This window comes from Fukomys damarensis, unplaced genomic scaffold (assembly GCF_012274545.1).
Source record: "Fukomys damarensis isolate Sample0158 unplaced genomic scaffold, DMR_v1.0_HiC HiC_scaffold_103, whole genome shotgun sequence".
NCBI classification, from domain to species: Eukaryota; Metazoa; Chordata; class Mammalia; order Rodentia; family Bathyergidae; genus Fukomys; species Fukomys damarensis.
Genome location: NW_022901015.1, coordinates 9,513 through 33,027, shown reverse-complemented (window position 1 = coordinate 33,027; position 23,515 = coordinate 9,513). Strand labels below are relative to the sequence as shown.

At 42.0% G+C, this 23,515-nt stretch overlaps 1 long non-coding RNA gene across 3 annotated transcripts; it reads left to right on the top strand.

The window, feature by feature from the left end:
- The first annotated feature begins 1,956 nt into the window (after positions 1–1,956).
- LOC104854983 lies at positions 1,957–18,027 on the top strand. 3 transcript variants are annotated; one of them, XR_004515963.1, is made up of 5 exons: positions 1,957–3,301; positions 3,526–3,727; positions 5,453–5,595; positions 17,173–17,342; positions 17,937–18,027. It is a non-coding gene; the product is annotated as an uncharacterized LOC104854983 (long non-coding RNA). The 3 variants fall into 3 exon arrangements; XR_778270.2 differs by having other exon boundaries at positions 1,957–3,727; XR_004515964.1 differs by lacking the exon at positions 17,937–18,027 and adding an exon at positions 17,612–17,669 and having other exon boundaries at positions 1,957–3,727.
- The last annotated feature ends 5,488 nt before the right edge of the window (positions 18,028–23,515 follow it).

Here is a 23,515-nt window from a genome sequence, read left to right as displayed (position 1 = left end):
GTTCTATGCGAGTCAAAAGAGGGGGAATTCAGGCTTACTGCAAGACTCTCTCCTGGATCTTGGTGTGCTATATGCTATCTGTGACAAGGTGGGTGGACTGCATGGCTTGGCCCTGCTCATTTCCCCCCCAGTTGTAACCTAAATGGACGGCAAGCTGATAAACTCATGAACCACTCCATTTCAAGTTGTTGGCCTCAAGCTGGAGGTCGTTTGAGCCCATGGCAGCATCAGTCAAACGAAAAACGTTGGCAGCAGGCAACCATGTATGTCCTGCGGCTCATCTCTCGGCTGTCTGGTGAGAGACTTTAGTGCTTAATGAGCAATGGTATGAGCGAGGGCTCCATGAGCTCCTGAACAATGCTAGGGCTTTTGATGGAGGCAGGAAGGGTGAAGGAAGACTGAGATATCAGAAACCCATGTGTCTCCTGGGGGCCTTTTGCTTACTGAGTCCCTGGGGTTCTCAATGAATGGCAATGCCCTCCTCACTTTTCAACCAGGTTCTGTCCCGAGGGATGGTTTCTCTCTGATTCTATAAACATTCCTTTTCAGAGGGCTGTATGCAGGCTGTGGAGAGCAGGAGTGCCCGGCCTGGGCATTTTTCGTACAGATACTCCCTGATGGACCCTAGCCTGACAGTGACCTCACATCATGCTAGCTGGCAGCCCAATGTAGCTCTGCAGGGGGAACGTCGCCAGGTGGTTCGCACAATGCGTCCAAGAGGAACTGAATGTTACACTGGATGTCAGTCGTGTGAGTGCATGTTTCGTAGTGGGAAAATGTACCTCAACTGTCCTGTTCTCGAAATCCAGGGGCCTGACATTCTCACACTGTGACGAGGAGCTCCTCAAGTTGCTCAGTCCTGCAGTTCCTTAGGAGTGGGACATGTCGGTCATTCTAGGTAGAACCCAATGCTTCAAATCTTTGATTCGGGGAGGAGGGGAGCTTCAATGAACGGCTCTCCAATTAACTTCGTGGCCCTGGCTCATGGCTGTGGCCAGTTGTGACTTACTGTATATTATTCCATGACTCTCCAGACCTCTGCAGTATTGTTTGTGGGAGTGTGTGTGCCCTCAATGCAGAACCAGTCTGAAAGTTTTATGTATGAAAGTCACACCTATGTAAACTTGGTCTGTGTCTTACTGGCCTTCTCAAGCAGGATCCTTTTCTGGTGGCTTTAGGACCGTCTCAATGTTGTGGGCCATAGACCATCATCATATCTGTGGATCAGACAGCTGTGACGTCTGTCTCACTGGCCAGCTAAGTAGTGCCCAAAGTTTATGACATGTAGAAAGTTATGAGTCACGACTCTCGCAGCTGTTAAGGGGTTCTATTCATTCCATGTGAGGCAGCTAAGATGGAATGCAGGCTCACAGCGGCTTGATTGGTCACTCCAAACTTCTGCCATTTGATGTCTAGGTGAACGACCTTCTTATTTATGTCATAGGCCCTGGCCCTGTGTTCACCATGGGCAGGTAGGGACCAGAGTGCATTTACTGTGTATCCCAGTGTTCCTTATGGTATCCGTGACCAGCAGCTGCATGGAGGGTAAAGACTTATGGCGTACTGAATACAACTCGATCGACCTCTGTGTGACTGGCCCTTGAGGCCATTTTTTTCCATGCCATCGATCCTTAAAACATCCACAATGTGTCGTGTAGGAGCAGGGCAAGAGCACAGTTGGCATACAAGTCCTCAGAAGACTGCTTGCTGCATAACTGGCAAAGTGATGACATTTGGAAGGCAATGCTAAGCACACCTGGAGCAGTCTTCTTAAGTCAAACTAGGTAGGGAAGGTTCAGCCTGGGCCTAAAGATGGACTGAAGGTCCAGCGAATGCCACACAGTAGGAGTGAAGGCTCACTGTGCTCTTCACAGGTCTTCAGTGTTCTATGTGAATCAAAAGAGTGGAAATTGATGCTCACTCCAAGACTCTCCTGGATCTTGGTGTGCTGTTTTCTATCTGTGGCAAGGTGGTTGGACTGCATTGCTAGGCCCTGCTCATTTCTGCACCATTCGTAATCTGAATTTACGGCATCCTGACGATCTCATGAATCATTCTACTGCAGGTGGTGGGCCTCAGGCTGGGGTTCGTTTGAGCCCATGGCAGCATCAGGGAACCCAAAAAGGTTGTCAGCAGGCAACCCTGGATGACCTGCAGCTCATCTCTCGGCTGGCTGGCTAGAGACTGTAGTGCTTCACGCATAAAAAATATGAGTGAGGGCTCAATGAACTCCTGAGCCATGCTTGGGCTTTTGAGGGAGGCAGGGAGGGTGAAGCAAGACTGAGATATTAGAAACCCATGTGTCACCTGGGGGACTTTTGCCTACTGAGTTCCTGGGGATCTCAATGAATGGCAATGCCCTCCTCACTTTTTAACTGGATTCTGTCCCGAGCGATGTTTTCTCTCTGATTCTATAACCATTTCTTTTCAGAGGGCTGTATGCAGGCCATGGAGAGCAGGAGCACTCGGCCTGAGCATTGTTCATATAGATTCTCCCTAATGGAGCCTAGCCTGAGAGTGACCTCACATCATGCTAGCCATCAGCTGAACGTTGCTCTGCAGGGAGAACGAAAACAGGTGGTTCTCACCATGAATCAAAGAGGTATTGAATGTTACACTGGATCTCAGCCGTGTGAGTGCAGGTTTCATAGTGGCAAAATGAACCTCATCTCTGTGTGACTTGTCCTTGAGGCTAGCATTTTTCCATGCCAATGGCCCGTAAATCATCCCCCAGGTCATGCCTAGGCCCAGGGCACCGGCACGCTTGGCCTCCCAGTCCTGAGCACACTGCTTGCTGCATAGCTGGCAGAGTGATTACATTTGGGCTGCATTGCTAATGATGCCTTGATCACTCTACTTAATTCAAACTAGGCAGGGCAGGTTTAGCCTGCACCTAAAGTTGTACTGAAGATCGCGCAAATGGCACGCAGTAGGAATGAGGGCTAACTATGCTGTAAACAGCTCTTCAGTGTTCTGTGCGATTCAAATGAGGGGAAATGCAGGCTCACTCCAAGACTCTCTGATGGATCTTGCTGTGCGATTTTCTATCTCTGACAAGGTGGGCAGGCTGCATGGCCAGGCCCTGCTCATTTACCCCCCCCAGTTGTATTCTGAATGGATGGCATTCTTACGAACTCATGACCCATTCCTTTGCAGGTGGTTGGCCTTAGGCTGGGGTTAGTTGGAGCCCATTGCAGCATCATCGGAACCTAAAAGTTGTGCAGGAGGCAACCCTGGATGATCTGGGGCTCATCATTCCACTGGCTGGCTAACTAGAAACTGTAGTGTTCCACAGACAATGGTTTGAGCAAAGGCTCCTTGAGCTCTTAAACGATGCTAGGCCTTTTGCGGGAGGTGCGTAGTTTGAATGCAGAGTGAGAGCTCGGCAACAGATGGTTCAATTGGGGGCCTTTTCCATACTGTGTCTATGGGGGCCTCAATGCATGGCCATGCCCTGCCTATTTTTCTAAAGTGTTCTCTCCCAACTGATGTTTTCTTTCTGACTCGATAACCATTCCTTTTCAGATGACTGTATGCATGCTGTGGTGAGCAGGAGCACTCGCCCTGAATAACTGTTCTTACAGAGTCTCCCTGATGGAGCCAGGTCTGAGAGTGAGCTCACTTCTTCCTAGCTTAATGCTCAAAGTTGCACTGCAAGGAGGACGACGTGAAGTGGTTCTCACAGTGCTGTGAAGAGGGACTAAATGTTACACTGGATGCCAGCCTTGTGAGTGCAGGTCTCTTAGTTGAAAACTGTACCTCAACTGTCCAGTGCTTGAAGTCCAGGGACCTGGCAGTCTCTGCCTTTTACTAGGAGTTCCTCAAGTAGTTCCTGCCTGCAATTCGATAAGAGGCTGACATTTCGGGCATTCTAGGTAGTACCCAATGCTTCAACTCTTTGATTCCCGGAGGAGGGCAGGTTCAATGCATGGCTCACCAATTCCCATAGTGGCCCTCCTCATGGCTGTGGCAAGTTCCGGCTCACTGAATATTGTGCCATGACTCTCTAGACCTCTGCATCATTGTTTGTGTGAGTGCATGTTCCCTGAATGAGGAAGCAGTCTGAAATATTCGTGTACAAAAGTCAAGTCTGCGTGAGCTCGTGGTGATTCTGACTGGCCTTCTCAAGCCCGCTGCTTTTCTTCTGGCCTGAGGACAGTCTCACTGCATTTTCAAATAATCCATAACCATATCCCTTCAGGAGAAAGCTGTGTGGCCTTTCTCACTGGGCAGCCAAGTAGTCCCCAAAGTTTGTGACATGCAGAAAAATATGAGTGACCACTTTCCCAGCTGTTCAGGGTTCCTAATCATTCTGTGAGAGAAAGGTAAGATGGAATGCAGACTCACTGCTGCTTAATTGGCCCTGCCATTTGATGTCTATGGGAAGGGCCTTCTTATTCAGTTCCTAGGCTCTGGCCCTTTGTTCACTAGGGGCAGGTAAGGACCAGGGTATGCTTACTGTGTGGCCAAGTGGTCCTCATGGGAGCCCTGACCAGAAGCTGCACAGAGCACACAGAATTGCTGCATGCTGATCACTACTCGCCAGACCTCGGTCAGACTTTTCCTGGAGGTCAGTAGTGTTCCATGTGAAGAATCCTTAAACCATCTGCCAGTTTGCACCCAGGACCATGGCAAGAGCACAGTTGGAATACCAGTTCTCAGAGGACTGCTGTATAACTGGCAGAGTGATGACACATGCACTGCATTCCTAAGTACTCCATGAGCAGTCTATTTAAGTCAAACTAGGCAGGGCAGCTTCAGCCTTCGCCTAAAGATGGACTGAAGATCAGGCAAATGCAGCACAGTAGGATAGAAGGCTCACTGTGTTATTAACAGATCCGTAGTGGTCTGTGCTTGTAAAACAGGGGGAATGCAGGTTCACTCTCTGACGCTCCCCTGGATCCTGCTGTGCTATTTGCTATCTGTGGCAAGGTGAGCCGACTGCATGGCTAGGGCCTGCTAATTTCTCCACCTGTTGTAATCTCAATGGACAGCAGATTGAAGAACTCATGAACCATTCCTTTGCAGATGGTTGGCCTCACGCTGGGTTTAGTTTGAGCCCATGGCAGCATCAGTGGAACCTAACAGTTCTGCAGAAGGCAACCCTGGATGATTTTCAGCTCATCATTTCTCAGGTTGGATAGAGCCTGTTGTGCTTCAGGCATAATGGTATGAGTGAAGGCTCCATGAGCTCCTAAACCATGCTAGCCCTTTAATGGGAGGCACATAGTTTGAATGCAGAGTGAGAGCTCGGCAACAGATGATTCAATTGGGGGACTTTTCCATACTGCGTTTCTGGGTGCCTCATTGCATGGCCATGCCCTGCCTGTTTTTCAAAAGTGTTCTCTCCCAATTGATGTTTTTTTTCTGACTTGATAACCATTCCTTTTCAGAAGATTGTAAGCATGCTGTGGTGAGCAGGAGCACTCGGCCTAAGCAATTTTTCCAACAGAGTCTCCATGATGGAGCCAGGGCTCAGAGTGAGCTCACTTCGTGCTAGCTTAAAGCTCAAAGTCCCACTGCAAGGAGGACGACATCAGGTGGTTCTCACAATGCGTCGAAGAGGGACTAAATGTTTCACTGGATGCTAGCCTTGTGAGTGCAATTCTCTTATTTGCAAACTGTACCTCAACTGTCCATTGCTTGAAGTCCAGGGACCTGGTCGTCTCTTCCTGTGACTAGGACCTTCTGAAGTTTTTCCTGCCTGCAATGCAATACAAGGCTGACATGTCAGCCATTCTAGGTAGTACCCAATGATTTAACTCTTTGATTCCGGGAGGAGGGCAGGTTCAGTGCATGGCTCACCAATTCCTAATGTGGCCTTCCCTCGTGGTTGTGGCAAGGGCCAGCTTACTTCATATTGTGCCATACCTCTCCAGACTTCTGTATGAGCGTTTGTTTGATAGCATGTTCACTGAATGCCTAAACAGTCTTAAATGTTGCACTGTATGAAAGTCAGGTCTGCGTGACCTCGTTGTGTCTCTGACTGGCCTTCTCAAGCCTGCTGCTTGTGTGCCAGCTAGAGGACATTTTCACTGCTCTATAAAATATTTTCCAGCCATAACCCTGGATGAGACTGCAGTGAGGGTTGGCTGTCTGTGCTAGTAAATAATCCACAAATATTGTTACATGTGTAAAGGTAGGAGTGACAGCTCTTGCAGCTGGGAAGGGGTTGTACTCACGTGCTGGAGACAGCTAAGATTTAATGCAGGCTCACTGCATGTTTATTGGTCGCTTCAACCTTCTTCTAGTTGATGTCTGGGGTAAGGGCCTTCTTATTCAGTTCCTATACCCTGCTCCTATTTCCCAAGGGTCAGGCAGGGCCCAGGGTGTGCTCACTGGCTTTCCCAATGTTCCTCATCGGAGCTGTACCTATAAGCTGCATGAAGGGCAGACTTTCTGCATGCTTACCACTACTCTCCAGACCTCTGTATGAATTTTCCAAAGGCAAGCATTTTTCCATGTCTACTGATCCTCAAACCATCCACCAGGGGGCGCTCAGCATCAGGGAAAGAGCATTGTTGGGTCACCAGTCCTCAGAGGACTGCGACATAGCTGGCAGAGTGATGACATGTGGACTGCATTGTAACCACTCCTTGAGCAGTCTGCTGTAGTCAAGCTAGGCAGAGCAGATTCAGCATGGGCCTAAAGATGCACTGAAGATCAGTTGCATGCCGCAGGTCAGAGTGAGGGCTCCCTGTGGTATTACCAGGTCCTCAGTGGCATGTGGGAGTCAAAAGAGTGGGAATGCAGGCTCACAGCATGGCTCCCCACTGTATTTTGCTGTGCTATTTGCTATCGTTGGCAACTCGGTCTGACTGCATGGCTAGGCCCTGCTCATTTCTCCACAGATTGTAGTGTGAAGGGACAGCAGACTCACTGACTCATGAACCATTCCTTTGCAGATGGTTCTTACCAGGCAGGGGTCCGTTGGAGCATACTGCAGCTCCAATGCCTCCTAAAAGGTCTGCTGGAGGCAACCCTGGTTGATCTTCTGCTCATCGTTTGGCTGGCTGGCTGGAGCCTCTTTTGCTTCATGTAGCATGATATCGGCCAGGGCTCCCAGTGCCCCTATACCATGCGAGGCATGTTGCAGAGGCAGATAGTGAGAATGACAGCTGAGAGCTTGGAAACCCATTGCTCAATTGGGGGCCTTTGCATGCTGAGTCGCTGAAGGAATCAAAGCATGGTCATGCCCTGCTTATTTTTCGATAAGATTCTCTCACAAGCAAGATTTTCTCTCTGACTTGATAACCATTCCCTTTCAGATGGCTGTGTGCATGCTGTGGAAAGCAGGAATGCTCTGCATGAATAATTGTTCCTACAGAGCATCCTTGATGTAGCCTGTGCTGAGAGTGAACTCACTTCGTGCTGGTCGGCAGCTCAAAGTTGCACTGCAAGGAGCACAAAGCCAGTTGGTTCTCAGAATGCATCAAAGAGGTACTAAATGTTTCACTGAATGCTAGACTTATGAGTGCAGGTCTCTTAGTTTCAAACTATACCTCACCTGCCCAGTGCTTGACGTCAAGGGGTCTAGCAGTCTCATATTTGGAGTTGATGGGCTGAATCTGGTTTCCCCCCCCCCTTGAAGCGTACTCAAAGCATCTTCTGTGTCCACTCGTTGAACCTCTCTTTGGCTCATTCAGCAGTGCCAATTTGGATGAGGCAAAGACCTTTCCTATTTGGGGCCATTCAGATCAATTGCACTTCATTCTTGTGTGAAAAGAGATTTGTGTAAATGAGATTCAAAAGTTACAGAAACATTCCATACATTTGTTCTGGGGTTTCATTTGGTTTACAATACTCCTTTGTTTCGGTTTGCCTTGCTATGCTTTTATTTGCTTTTGCATTTGCACCATGAGGCTAGATCCCAATCATATTTTTTTGCTTCTTATAACTACTTTCATGCTAAGTTGAGCAGCAGGGTTTCATTCAGAAACGTCTAAAATTATATAAGCCATTTGGGAATCAGGTAATTCTCAGGTGTCTTTGGGAGCCAATATAGAATTCAAGATTCATGATACATTTGTCCACAAAAATAAATTTAGATTATTTTTTTTAAAAAGCTGAGGTTGTGTTTAAAAAGCTCTGTTATAAACTGCTCAAAAGAATTCCCAATTTGAAATTATACTGCAAAGTGACTGTGATAAAAACAGCATGGTACTGGCAAAGAAAAAGACGTGAGTATCAGCGGAATAGATGGGAATATACAGAAATAACTCCAGATTTACTCAGCTACCTCATTTTTTACAAAATCCTGAAACTTTTTTTAGCTGACAAAAGCATTTATGGGCAGCTGATGCAGAACATGGGCAAATAAAGGATAATTTTGAGAGAATAAAAGTGTCCCTTGCAGGTACTAAAATGTCCCTGGAGTCCCAAGAGCAGGTCAAGCTATTCATGAGCAGTCTCTTTCCCTAGTGATTGCTAGGATGCACTAAAATCCCTTCCTCGTCACCCAACGTGTTACCAGCCACTTAGCATGATTGGCTCAGATTTGTCTCCCTGTCCCCGACCAAACCAAAGAAGGGCAAATATTTGGGTAGAAAGGATTTAAAGCTAGCTTCAAGGCATGAGAGGAGCCAATTTTGCTCACATCACCAACTCACTGTTTTCAGATGGGCAATGGTGTTTTCCAGTAAGAAGGGCCAATGGCCTCTAATAGCAATCCACTTTGCTTCCTCTAACAAGAATTTAATAACCTTGGATTAGCCTCTATTATTGATGTCTCCAATTCAGTATCTAATACTCTTATATACAGAATAGCATCGAAAGGAATACATTTATTCTGTGGCTCCTCGTACTGTTCTAATATCCACATTATAGCACTTTATTGACAAAATAATACCACACTTCATAGTCCCAGTACGAATAAAACATAAACATAGTGGCTCCTTTTTATGAGTCTATTGTCCACATACTGGCCCCTAATTCGATTATAGTATTCTCATGATGGCCTTTTAGTAAGTATATATTATTTATTCTGTGGCCTGTAGTATCCACAATGTGGACTTCTCAGACTAATATAAAATCTATATAGCAGCATTTGTTTTCTTGAGACAGCATCTCATGATGTAGTCTAGGTGCCCTAGAACTCAAGTCCTCTTCCCTAAGTCTCTCAAGTGTCTGGATTACAGATGTGACCCACCATGTTGGATCTAAATGGCATCTTAGTATAATATCCACACTCTGTCCTTTAGTGGTAATTTAATGTCCATAGTGTGGCCTGTAATACTAATATTATATCCACACAGCAACCGATAGTGCTATTATATGTCCTGTGGTCTTAAATACTAACAATATCCATGACATGCCCTTCTGTACTCATGCGCAGTAACACTCAGACATTAGCCTCAGATACTGATATACGATCCATGGAGTGGTCTCTCTTGTACTATCCACACTGTGACCACTTCATAATGTTATGATAATACTCAGTGAGTGACATTTCAAATGTAATATCCACACAGTAGTCTGTGAATATTATAATTTCAAGATAGTGGACATTACAGTTTATGTCTCAATTTCTCCTCAAAACTTCATAGGTGGGGCTTTTCATACCTGGCTGGATCTAGGGTGTGTGATACTGGGGTTAAGGGTGTGTGGTGCTAAATTAGTGCACTGACTGGAATTAGCATGGATCTGGATGTGGCCAAATGGATTTCCTGAAGACAGAAGCCCCACCCTGGGTGTGGGAGTCACCATCCCTAATACAGGGTAGTCTGGAAGGGCTACAAAGGAAAGGAGGCTCGCTGCTTGCTGCCTTCTTGCCATGTCTTTTACTCTTTCTCCTCTGTGATGGCCCTCTGCTAAGGTTCCCACCCTTATAACCAGACAACTATGGACTGAAACCACTACAAACTGTGAGCTGACATCAGCCTTAACGTTTTAAACTTTGAGTGCTGGGTATTTTGTCTCAGCAATGAGAATAGTAACTAACCGAGGGGCAATTAAATCTAACAAAATATGCACACATTGCTGTTTAGTATTGTTATTATTCATGGTCCTCCTCATTCTAATATAACTTTCACACAGTAGCAGAATGGTTTTACAGCTCTGATTGGACTGCATTTTGGTAGTGTTAGTGTGACAGTTAAGGATCAAGTGGCACCTTGATTGGCTTTGAGATCTACCTAGGGGATTGGTGGAGTTCATTTCTTTGTGTGTCTCTATGGGTCATGAAAGGATCTGCTCTATGTCACTATCTTACCCCTCACCCAAACATCTTTGGCACTCTTCCATGCTCTTCTTCTTTGCTACCATGAAGTAAGCAACTTTACTCTGTCACATACTTCCTCCATGATGTTGCTTTCTTGGGGTCAAGCAACCATATGCTGAATCCTCCACAAATATGAAACAAATTGAACCTCCTCTTATTTAAGCTGTGTGTGTCAGGAATTGTTTCTTCACAGTGAGAAAGATCACTAAAACACTTAGCTGCTATAGTGATGCTTGGTGTTTCTCTGGTGGAATAATATCGATAGTAGAAAAATATTTCATTTCCCAATAATTTCAAACATAGAGGACACCTGCAATCATCTTAGTATATCGTGATTTATTCACTCACCTCCTCCAGTAGTTATTACTTTTCCTACTTTGCATGTCTGCATGAAAAATGGCAGTGTATTTTACCCTAATTCGGGCACTCCTAGGCAACCACCATAGAACCCACATGTAAGGAAATTAAAGTGATTTGACATGAATGTCCAATCCATTGTCCAACTTCATTTCACCACTTATCTTACCTAGGAGTATTCTTTTATCCATTTGGATCCTGTTTTATTTTCTGAATCTTGTTGTGGGAATGTTTTCTATTCCCATGATCTATACAGAGATAAAGAATACATATTTTCTATTCTTCTGTGTATCTACTTCGGTATGGAAGTGTTGAGTAGTATAGTAAGTCTGTATTCTATTTTTTGTGGCCATGCCAAAGTATTTCACTCAGAGCCTGCACCGTGTGCAAGGTTTCCAGTTTCTCAGCATCCTTACCAATACTTGTTACCTTCAGTTTTATGGATGGTAGGTACAGTAGTAGGAGTGAAGGAGAACTTCACTATGGTTACAGTTTACATTTGCTTAATGGCTGAGATATTAAGCATGTTTGTGTTTTCATGTGGAAGGGGTGGAGGTATTTGTTCCACATTCTGACTCTCTGGTGTTTGTCTCAGTCATAAGTTCTTGCATCTTCCATTCACTGAGGTGATGGCTCACAGGACCATTCAGTTAAGAGAGGCAACATCACATCCAGCTGTTGAGTTCTCTCATTCCTAAGTTTGTAACTTCTGGACCTGTTCACTGCACTCCTTGCCATTCTCCAAGCTACAAGTCATCAGCAGCCCCACAATAGGTACTTCTTCCTTTGCTGAGATAGAATACCCAATGCCTGATGTTAAAGAATGGAGGTTTATTTCAAGTCTAAGTTTGGAGAGGGCTCAGTCTATGGTTGTCTGGCTCCAAGACAGGGAGATGTGGTAGAGGGCCATCACAGAGGTGAAGAAGCTCAGGCAGAAGGCAGCAAGCAGCACCAGAAACAGCTGCTTCTCCCTTTTATCCCTTCCAGTATAGCTGTCCTTTCAGTGGTGCAGGGTGGGCCTTCCCATGATCCACATGCAGAACTATGCTACACCACTCAGTGGACTAGTTTAGTAATCACATATCCTTAATCCCAGTATCACACCATTGACCCCAGCATCACACATTCTTGATCCAGCCACCTCCAGAAAGTCCCGCCTATGGTCATAGGATGATTTAGGGGAACATCTAGAAACAAGCCATAACAAGCCCCTTGCCTTCACCACCTGCTGCATGTGAACATCATATATTTTTAATCCAGTTGGAAGGAGGTCATCCACATAGGGAGAAAAATGCCCACAGACACCGCTGTGAACTTGTCTCTGTCCACTGCATTTTTCTCCTGACCTGAACATCTATTTGGAAGCCATGGTCAACTAGATGAGAGCACACTGTTCTCCATGGCCCAGAATCACCTGTACTTTAACTATTATACCTGTGAGATACATGATCTTTTCACAGTTCCTACTTCCTTTCTGGATTTGGTGTTTCCTGTTGAAATCATCCCAAGCCTCTTATCCTGGGGTTTTTCAGGTAAACCCTCAGTTTTACTGGCTGTGTGCATTCCCACCCTTCCTTTCTTTCCTCTGCACAACTCAAGGAAGCTCCAGGTTTTCCAGACCACAGTTTCCTCATATGCTCTCTGCAACTCTGTGTTTCTTCCTGTCCCCATTTTAAGAGATGCCCCTGCCTCTTGGGGAAGTGGTGTGAACCTTTCTATCCATGACTTCTAAATCCCATTCCCCTTGCATTCATTTTATATTATGCTTTTCCCTGTCACCCTACTGGGAACTGAGCTCTTCTGGGCAGGGACTTCTTCATTTCATCCCAGGGTGCCTACAGGTTGGAAGAGTGGAGGAGGTAAGGAGCAGAAATCAAGAAATATAAGGAGAGTGCCATAAGGACAATAAGATAGGTTACTGGACATGATCCTATGATTTATTGGAGGGGAATAGAAATGAGACTTGAGGGCCAGGTATTTAGCTCAGTTCGGTGGCCTGCCTTGCAAGTGCAAGCACCTGCGTTCAATCCCTGGTATCAAACAAAAAAAAATTGAGACTGTGGCATGAATTTCAGGCACTCATAAGGCATGTGAGTCTTTGTGGTTTCTACTGAACGAAGATGGCACCGATTAAGGAAAGGGAAGCCACTCTGATTACAGAATGAATGTAGCAGGAAGTTAAACATGATTTTCTTTGATAGGGTTTGGTTTCACAATTTTAGTGCCAAAGTGTGCAGTTTCACATGTTTCTTCCTTTGTGATACATGGACTTCTGTGTAATCGTGGTCAACTCATCCTCTGAGATGTTGAATTTTTGTGTGGCTATTGTTATTGTAACATGCATAGCTTTCCAGACTTGTGGTTCTGAGCCCTGTAATAGAGACCAAGGACATTAGGTTTTTTGACTGCTGAGGGGTTGCATGAGAGTGGAGGAAAAGATGGGAGATAAGAAAATCACATCACATTTTCAATGAGAAATAGGCAAAGTTAACCCTACATTGTAATCTTGGCCAAAGTCTTTGTAGTTGCTTTCACTGGTATACAAGTTTGATTCATAATAATTATAATTATATTAGGGAATTGGTAACATTAATATATTACATCTTAATTGTTTTTAATTTCCTTTTCCCTCCCCATCTTTTCATCTTTCCAAACTCAGGTCGCCTTCTTATCTCCATAAAATCTACATGCATTTTTCATTTTACATTTCTTTTAGGTACCTTTTAAATTATGCACATGTTTAGTTTTTTTTTAAAGTGAAATTCTTCAATACATAACCCTTTATGTGTAGTTCACTTCAATCAGCATTATAGTCTCAGGATGCATTCATGTATCCTACAAATGAACCAAATTTATCTTTTTATGTTTTGAGACACTATGGTTTAGCACCACAGAGAAGGAAGGAAGCCAGATATGGGTGTGCATGCCTGAAATTGCAGCGCTAGGAAGGCCAAAACAGGAGGATTGTCATGATTTCAAGGCCAGCCTTTGCAACCTAGTGAGTGTGAGGCTAGTATGGACTATACAGTGAGACCCTGTCTCAAAAATAAATGAAAAGAAGAAACAAAGAGAAAGACAGAAGGAAAGAGAATAATATGTGGAACAGAAAAAATGAAATTAAGGAAAAAATAGTGAACTTGTAATAAATGTTGCAGAGGATATGGAAAAATAGGAAAACTCATATATTGCTGGTGAAAAATGGTAGATGGTATGTCCACTCTTGGAAAGATTATGGCAGTTCCTGAAACTTTTAAGTAAATTATTCTTCTAGGAAAATATAAACATTTTGAAAATAGATTCTCAATAGTGAAAATGCTAATTAGACAAATTTAATTATTACACATTGCATACATGTATTTTATTAAGTATTACTGTGGATCAATACTTTCCAAAAAAATCTAAAAAACATTTTCACAACTACGTACCTCACAACAGAATTAATTGTACCTAAAGTAAGAAAAGCACATGTACGCACGCACGCACACACACAGACACACACACACACACACACACACACAGAGTTACTGAGGAGTGAATATTAAAAATGTGGGATGGAAAGCAATATTATACAGCCTTTAAAAAAAAGACAATTCTGATAAATGTAAAAACATGGATACACATTGATGACATAAGACAAAGTCACCAAAGCATAGCACTAAATTCCCTTTGCATGAGGTACTGACAGTCATCAGTTTCATTGGTACAGAAAGGGAAATGGTGGGTGTCATGGGCAGGAGGAGGGGATGGGGTGTTGGGTTTAATGGAGATTCCCTCAAAAACTTAAAAGATAAATACTAATCACATAATTACAATGACTTTCCCCATGAAAGTGAGAGAAGAAATACTCCGATAAAATTTTTCATTTATATTCTTAGCCAATAAAATTGTAAAAACACCAATAAAGTGTGATCAGATGACATCCAGGCAGAACTAGATAATAAGTACAGAAGCAAAGTCCCTCCTTCTTTCTTTAGATAAGATTTAAATCGTGTTTATGAGTAATTTTACCTTCACATTTCTGTCTTTCAGTCTTTATAGAAACTAAAGTGTAGTGGAAAGAATTGATAGCAGTTTGTTGGTTATTAGGACCCTGATAATTGTGGGCAGTCAGAAAACACTGCCTGAGTTCTTAAGCATTTTAAAAGTGAATAAATATTTTCAAAAATCATAAGCCGCAAAAACCAAAAAGTGAATGACAACATTAGACAAAATGTTCGATAAACCTTACTTTCTTCCAGAAATACATTTCAAGACACAACTAGGAAGTTAAAACTCTTGCATTGAATCTTCTGTAATATAACACATTTAACTATACAAGAGATGCACTTCATGGCATAGTTAGCCAACTACATACAGGCAGCTAGATGGCCTGTGAACACCAGATTGCTATAGTTATGATATTGGGGAAAGAAGATATCTTGTTAGGAGGAAAATATTGAACTTTTATTCCTTATAATAAAGTCTCAGATGGGATCATCACTAAGACACTGTAAGGTTTCCATACTTCAGCTGACGAAGTTACTGAAAATTCCTAAATTGATGATCCTTTCACAGGGTGGCTAGAAAACTTGTTTGAAACATCCCTCACAATTGTAGCTGGAGTCTGCCCCGGCATAGGAGGCTGCATTATTGCAGATATGAGAGTCCTAGCCCAAAGATTGAGTCTGCCCCAACTAAGAAGATCTGTAGCATATCAAAAACTTTATCTCTTACAATTACAAGAAACTATCGTATTATGATGAAGAAAATCAACCAGTATGAGAAAGACTTGAAAACTACAAAATGAAACAAAACTAAACCCTTTAAATGTGAAAATAGCAAAAGGATTCTATAATAAAGAGAGGAAAAGATTGTAAAATTTGTAATTGGTTCATATTTCAGTAACTGTGCTAATAAGCACAGTTAGTAATAGCTAATAGACTTAGATCAGATAACAAGGACACATAGGCTATAAAAACATTCCTGAGCTGATGTTCCTCCAGTCTGGGAAGCCAACATGCTAAAAATAAGTACAAAGAGAAATACAGAGTGAGGAGGGAATAAAAAAAAAACTGTAGGGGAACAACAGGTGTGGGATGAAATTGATTTCTCAGGATGGAATGTGAACCCTGTTCTCCAGGCTGATGGAGATTGGAGGGAGAACTCCTGTGAGTTAGGAATAAAAACACAGCTTCTCAACTAGTCTGCACCTGTGTCTGTGTGGACACCACTCTCAGAAGAGTTTGGATTGAAAGCTTTGTTTTTGCTGCCTCTGGAGTCCAATTCCTCTTTTTTTAAATATTTTTTATTTATTTATTTATTTTTTGGTCTGGAAAAGTGAGACAAGTAAGATCATTTCTTACAAAGGGCACTGGGGAAATTTACCTGTAGCACAGAAATGGCCAATGTTCTCAGTTCATTAATACAAACTCTGGTAAACAACCTCAGGTGCCTTAAATTTTCCTTGGCCCCTGCAGTATATAATCCCACCTGAGTGCAGCGTGTTTCCTTTGTGCTCACCGAGGAGGCCAATTAGGCCTCCGTTCTCCTCTGGTTTCCAACAGAGTTAATAATCCATAAGCTTATTTTATAAGCTCTTAGTCTATGTATTTGGCTGGTTAAATTTACAGTTTTGTATCAACCATCTCTTAAGTTAGCCTATAAATATTGTTTCATTTTCTCTGGTCAGAACATTTGGGTAAGCTCATAGGGGATGCCTGCCTCTTGGGCCAGATTTTCTTCAGTAGCATGTATTTAACAAGCCAACTAGCTTTGGTGGATGCAAATAGCAAAATTTTGTAGTTTTCACACAACTTTCACATGAGGAGTTCTTCTGGAACACAGTCTAGGAAAATTACAGGGAAAGTTCTAAGATTTAAGAGAAAAAGCCAATCTTTTCCAGCTAAATAGTGCAGTTTATTAAAGATAATATATAATGTCTGCTATCTCCACTTTGAAAGTTTTATATGTTGAACTGTCATTTCTGCCTATTGGTGGGGTAACAATAAAATGGGGCAATTAAATTTCTATATAATTAAAAATAAGATATTGTTGTAAACAGCCTTGCTGACAAAGTGCAAACTGCATTGCCTGACAGGTAAGGAAAATAAACATTATAAGACTCATTTTGAAAAACACTTATTTTTTTGTTTTCTTTCTTTATTGAATCATTTTAGGTAGAAAATACAGTTACACTCATCGTTGAGATCTTCTGCTTTTACATGACACACCTTTGCTCTTCTTTTTCCCATCCCCCTGACCTCCCTTCCCTTCCTCCACCCTTCCCTATGTTGAAAGATTTAATTTTAGTGAGGCAGTAGAGATCAAAATTATTTCAACAAATCTAAAAACTTTAATAAAGTTTTGTTTTAAATTTTACTAATAAAGGATAATTATCTTAAGCTTTAATCCTTTAAACAAATTTTGGGCAGTAACAAGATAAATGCTTACATTTAGATAAGAGATGAATTGAAACATTCAGCTGGTGGATTTTCTCCTTACCTCATGCAGCAGCTGGTTCTGTTTATAGTGCTCCTCACCATTAAACACACCATGCAAACAGAAATTGTCTCCTGTACTGATTGGCTGCTCTGGGTCAACAAATCCCATTTTTTCAGCTGTCTACTTAGAGCTCTATCAACACAAGCTTCAGGACGTTCTGCTGCATGAAAGGATGGTGGAGCAGCAAAGGGTCGTGCAGGCCCCTGGACACTACTTTGCACTCTACTCCAACTGCCTCATCTTCCCCTTGACCTGGCCATGAAGTCTCTGAGCCAATGCTGCTCAGGTGAGTGGTCACTGGTTTATGTGGCCCAATGCCATGCATGCCTGCACCCTCATGCTTGTGGTTTCCTTGGCCCCTGAACTGCTCCCTACTTGATTCATGGATTTGTTGATAGGCAAATTTAACCCTATATTGTAATCTTGGCCAAAGTCTTCTTTGTTGTTTCTTTAATTGGTATACATTTATGATTTATAATAATTATAATTATCTTGTGGAATCATTACATATACATATTACATGTTAATTACTTTTACTTTCCTTTCTCTGCTTAGTCTTACCCCCGCTTTTTTGGTGCTTTGGATCAAAATGGGGACCTTGCACTTGTGAGGCAGGTGGCAGAACCAGTCTTCTCTGTTAAAACCTAGATCCCCTTCTTACCTTCTCAAAAGCTACATCCCTTTTTCATTTCGCTTTTCTTTGATGTGGCATTTAAATTATGAATATTTTTAGCTTTTCCTATAAAGGAAACTGTTCAATATTTAACGTGTAGTTCATTTCACTTAGCATTATAGTCTCAGGATGCATTCATTTTCCCACAAATGAATCAAATATTTCTGTTTTTGTTTTTGTTTTCTTTTGTTTTGTTTTTTTCTATAGTTTAGGCTTGCATGTGGCTGGGATAACCAGGCTGACCTCTACCTCACAGTCATCTTACTGCCTCAACCTCCTAAGTGCATTTCGTCTCTCTTTATGGTGAGTAGTATTCCATTTTGTATATATACCAGATTTTTAAATATATTTATATTTGGTAGATATATAGGTTGTTTCCAAAATTTAGATATTATGAACTGCGATGTTACAAACAGTGAAAGCATGTATCTGTAAGATGTCATTACATCTTTAGTGAAAATACCCAAAATAGTTATACCTGTATTTCTGATTATAATTTGTTGGGAGACGCTTCAGAGTGTTTGTACTATTTCTTATTGCAATAACTTTGCAGAATGGTTCCTTTTCCCCCTCAACCCCACCTGCATTACTTTTTGTGTTCTTATGCATGCTTCCTGGAATGAGTTCCAATTTAAATGGGGTTTTGATTTGAATTTCTCTAATGGACATAGATATTGAACATAATCTTTCTACATTTTGTGGCTATGAGTACTTATTTTTAAATATTTGGTCTTTATTTGGAGGGTCTAACATTTTTGAATTTTTGAAAAATATTCTAAATATTAATTCTCTGTCCCGGGAATAGCTGACAAAATTTTTGTTTGTTTTTTCATTCTGACTTCTATTGCAATCCATATGTATGTTTTTATGCCAATACTATGATATATTTATCACTGTAAGTTAACAACATAACTTTAAATCTTGAATAATGATTCAACCTGCTTTGCTCTTATGCTCAGGATTCTTTGGCTACTCTTGGTCTTTTCTGACTTCTTATGAATTGTAGCAGTGTACGTTATACTTTTGTAAGTAATAGTGGAAGTAGTTGGCTGGGAATTGCATTAAAAACATCTGTCATCTGTGGGAATATGAACATTTTGACTATATTCACTGGCTGTGCCTATCCAGGATCAAAGAGCATCTGCTTTCTAGATTCTTCATTTTCTCTCTGTTATTTAGAGCACTACAGATTTTGTTATAGTGAATGTTTATTTTTTTGTTACGATCATTCTCAGTTATTTGCTATTTTTGGAAACTGTCATTAATGGGATTATTTACTGATTTTTTTCAGTGACATAGTGCTTTGTTTGCAGAAACAATATTGATTATTGTACTTTGAACTTTTAGGTCATGACTTTGGTATGGTCTGATATTGTCTGGTTCAGAAATTTTGCATTTTTTGTTGAATTTTTAGTTTTTTACATTGAGGATTATTTCTGTGTTTTTAAAACTAATTTATTTTGCAATATAAGTTCTGCAAGGAACAATTTATTTGGCTTGTTTTACTGATGTAAAAAAATAACAGTCAGAGAGTACAACTTTCAATTTTCTTAGGGTTATCAAAATGATTTCTATACTGATTCACAGAAATAATTAGTATATAAAATTTACATAGATATATCAATTAAATATAAATTTAATATACTGTACTTAGTAAATAGTTACTAGTGACTTACAGATAGACAATAAGCTATCCTTGGCATGATATCCTTTCATCTTTGACTCCTGCAATTAATTGAAACTGAAGACGACTCATTCGCCCATCTTTCTATTCAGCCATAGGCTGGAGTCCAAACCAAGCTCATCCTTGACTAAACCCACACAGCAACTGAAAAATCTAAAGACTTAGCATGAAATAACACGAGCTAAAGTGCTGCGTGGTTTTTCTTATTTGGTAATTCCAAATCACTGAAAGAGCAAACTAAATGCTAATAGGAAACCGGAAGCTCTATTGAAATGGGAAAGGGACCAAGAGATGGAGGAAAGAGGGAAGGTAAGGGAATGAAAAAAGAATTAAAATGTGCTATACATGTGTTCGGATTCCTCCCACAAAGAGTGTAATCGTTATGTACTGCAATCATACACTAAGAAAAAATGTAAAGTTAAAAAAAAATCTGGCAGAAGGAGAGAATATACGTCGCTCAGTGGTAGAGGTTGAAAGCACATATTCATGGAAAGATTAGATTTTACCAAAAAAAAAAAAAAATTAATCCGCACGCTGTATGGTTTCTTCTTTCACTTTACCAACAAGGAAATATCTGCTTTCTTACCTAGAGCCAATATTTCCTCCTCAGCTAGTTTTTCATCCTTGGTACCACTGATGTCACTGTAATGGAGGTAGGGTACCTTGTCCATTGCAGGAGGCTCAGCAAAATCCTTGGATTCTGCCCACTACCAGTCAGTTGGATCCATCTCTGTTGTGAAAACAAAAAATGTTTCCAAATATGCATTTGCTGAAGGGAAAAAGTGCCCCATGAAGGACTCATAGCCTGATCCCTATTTCTCTTGTCAGGAATCTTACTCTGTGGATTATCCTTTGGTTCTTCTTTACCGTCAACATCAACTTCAACTCCGCTGTACACTTTTGTGTGGTACCGGGGATCGAACTCAGGACCTTGCACTTGCGAGACAGGAAGTGATGCCACTGAGCTGAATCCCTGGCCTTTCCATTGTACTCTTAACTTCTGCAGACAATCAAATACTGTACCTACCACCTATGGGTGGAGGATTACTCTGGTGAGCAAACCCACAGCCTAGTGGATGCTGAGCAAGCGCTTTCCCACTGAGCTATATACCTTTAGCTTCAAATATCTTCCATCTTGAAATAAAGCGTGGTCCTCGATTCCATTGAACTCCCAAATTACCACTTACTTTCTCTGTGCACTGTCAAACTTGTCAAGCATTTAAGAGACTTGATGATGAGCAATTCAGTGAATACGTTTCTGAATTTCTGTCTCGTGGTCTTACGTGGTCCCTCAGAAAACTCTACCTCTTATCTCTTTTAAATCTCATTCTCCTTCCCAGGCTTTGTGACCACAACCTAGAGGTCTTCACCTTGCTTATCTGGCTGCTCTTTCAGGCTCTGTGGCAGCCTCCTCCACTAGAGGTCCATGTCCTCAAGGTTTAGCTTGCTTCTCTATTCCTCACCGCATTCTGTGCGTTCTGTACCAACCCGTTCCCTTGAACGTAACTTTCAACTTAAATGTTCACTCAAGCTGGAACTTCAAACTTACCCTCTCTGAATGGATCAATGAAAGATCTGAAACTCTGAAAGCACCAGAAAAGGTCTGTGTTCACCATATTGTACACTGATGCTTGGTTAGAAAGATAGATCAATTGGGCTGGGGATTTAGCTCAGGATTTAGCTGGGGATGCTTGGTTAGAAATATAGATCAATTTGGTGAGAAATATAGGTCAATTGGGCTGGGGATTTAAATCCCCAGCCCAATTGATCTATATTTCTTGCCTCACAAGTGCAAGGTCCTGAGTTCCATTGCCCGTACCAATAAAACAAAACAACAACAACAACAAAATAGATCAATTAAACAGCCCTTAGTGCCCCCCAAATTTATGTAACCTCAACTGATTCTACTGAGTACACAAGAAAATGAAATATGTAAGCTGGGCATGGTGGTGCACCCGTGTAATCCCAGCACTCAGGAGGCTGAGGCAGGAGGATCGCTGTTGAGTTTGAGACCAGCCTGGGCTACACAGTGAGTTCCAGATCAGACTACGTAGTGAGACCCTGTCTCAAAAAGAAATTCTTTTTAAAAATATTTTCCAAGTAATGATGACAGGAGAAGTGAATCTTCCACATGCATTTTGGACCCATCCTTCACACCATGTAAAACACTGTCTTAAAGTGGATCCTGCACCTAGAGCTGGGAATGATGGTGCACATCTGTTATCCCAGCACCTGGGAGGCTCAGGCAGGCGGATCACAGTGAGTCTGAAGCCAGTCTGGGCTGCATAGTGAGAGGAGACCCTATCTCAATCAACCTAACAAAGCATCCTGCTATATCCATATATCATAGATAAAACTAAAAATCCCACAGAATTGTGATAGGCATGAATACATTTCCATGACTTTAAACATTGCTTTAGGGCTGGAACTGTAGCTCAGCTGCAGAGCTGCCTGGCAAGCAAGTGCCTCTGAGTTCAAGCCCCAGTATATATAAAAAAAACAAAAACCGAAAAACCCACACACAAAAAAACCATTGCTTTAAATATAATACCAAAAATGCTACCAGTGAGGTAACAGGCAGATGAATAGAACTCGTCCAAAATTAAAACCTTTTTGTTATTCAAAGTGCACCTTACATCATGTATACAAATATCAAAACATCAACTCAGCACCCTACACGTAAGTATACTTTTAAAGTTTTTCATGCACCAGATACAAAGAAATTAAAGGGTTAGCGATGTAAGAGAGAAGCCCAGGATTCGAGCCCCACCACTCAAGGGAGGAAAACAAAATTAATTAATTAACTGACTTAAAAAGTGAAAAGAGAAAAACAAAAAAAAAGATCGTGAGAATTATAAAGGTATCTAGTTTTCCAGTTTTCACCCCATCCCACCTCACCATGTTGGATCCTTTTCCCTGAGCTACATCCTCAGGCCTTATTTATTTATTTCTTTTTTCTTCTTCCTCTCTTTTATTTTCCATACCAGGGTTCCAACTTGGGACCTTGTGCTTGTGAGTCAGGCGGTGGAACCACTGAGCTACATCAACGGCCCTCATTTTATTTTTGAGACAGCTTTCTCAATAAATACCCAGGCTACACTTGTATTGGTGATCCTCCTGCCTCTTCTTCCTAGAATGCTCAGATTACAGGCACATGCCATTATGCTTGATTTAGTTGGTTTTTTTTTAATTAATTCATTCATTTTTTGGTATCAGGGAGCCAAATGGAGACCTTGACCTTGTGAGGCAGGCGACCCAACCGCTGAGCTAAATCCGCCAGTCTGACGGTTCACAGAACTCCACTCACCACATGGCTGGGTTATTTTTATGTCAGCAAAGAAGTCACATAGAGCCGGGCATGGTGGCACACGTCGGTGGACCCAGCATTGGGGGGCGGCACTGAAGCAGGACATCACAAATTTAAGTCCAGCCTGCAACATTTAGCAATTTAGCAAGACAGGAGCTCAAAATAAACACGTAAAAAGGGGTCAGGGATGCAGCTCAGTTCTGTTTTACATTCATTCCCCACTCCATCCCCAAAAGTGAAGTAGAGAAACTCAAAGGGAGGTTCAAAGATTCAGAGACATCTCAACTGGTGACAGCATGGCACTCTCCTTGAATTCCTAAGGAAGTGCACACCCGGCTGGCACTGTCAGGGGTCCTGACCCGTAGGGAGAGTAGGTTCCATTGGCTGGTTTACTTAGCAACAGAGATTCTAATTCACAAAGTACGGAGAAGCCTGTGGGCCCAACTGAAAATAATTAGGGAGGGAGGTTTAGTCCAAAATTAATTCATTATTGGAAGTGGAAAGGGAAGGGAAAGTAAAAAGGATGAAGATGTGTTATGTACAGGTACTAGCTCCCCACGATGATGGTAATCTTTATTCACTGCAAATGTTGGGGATTTAGCTCAGTGAATGAATTAAATTTAATATACTGCACTTAGTAAATAGTTACTAGTGACCTCCAGATAGACACTAAGCTATCCTTGGCATGATATCCTTTCATCTTTGACTCCTGCAATTAATTGAAACTGAAGAGGACTCATTCGCCCATCTTTCTATTCAGCCATAGGCTGGAGTCCAAACCAAGCTCATCCTTGA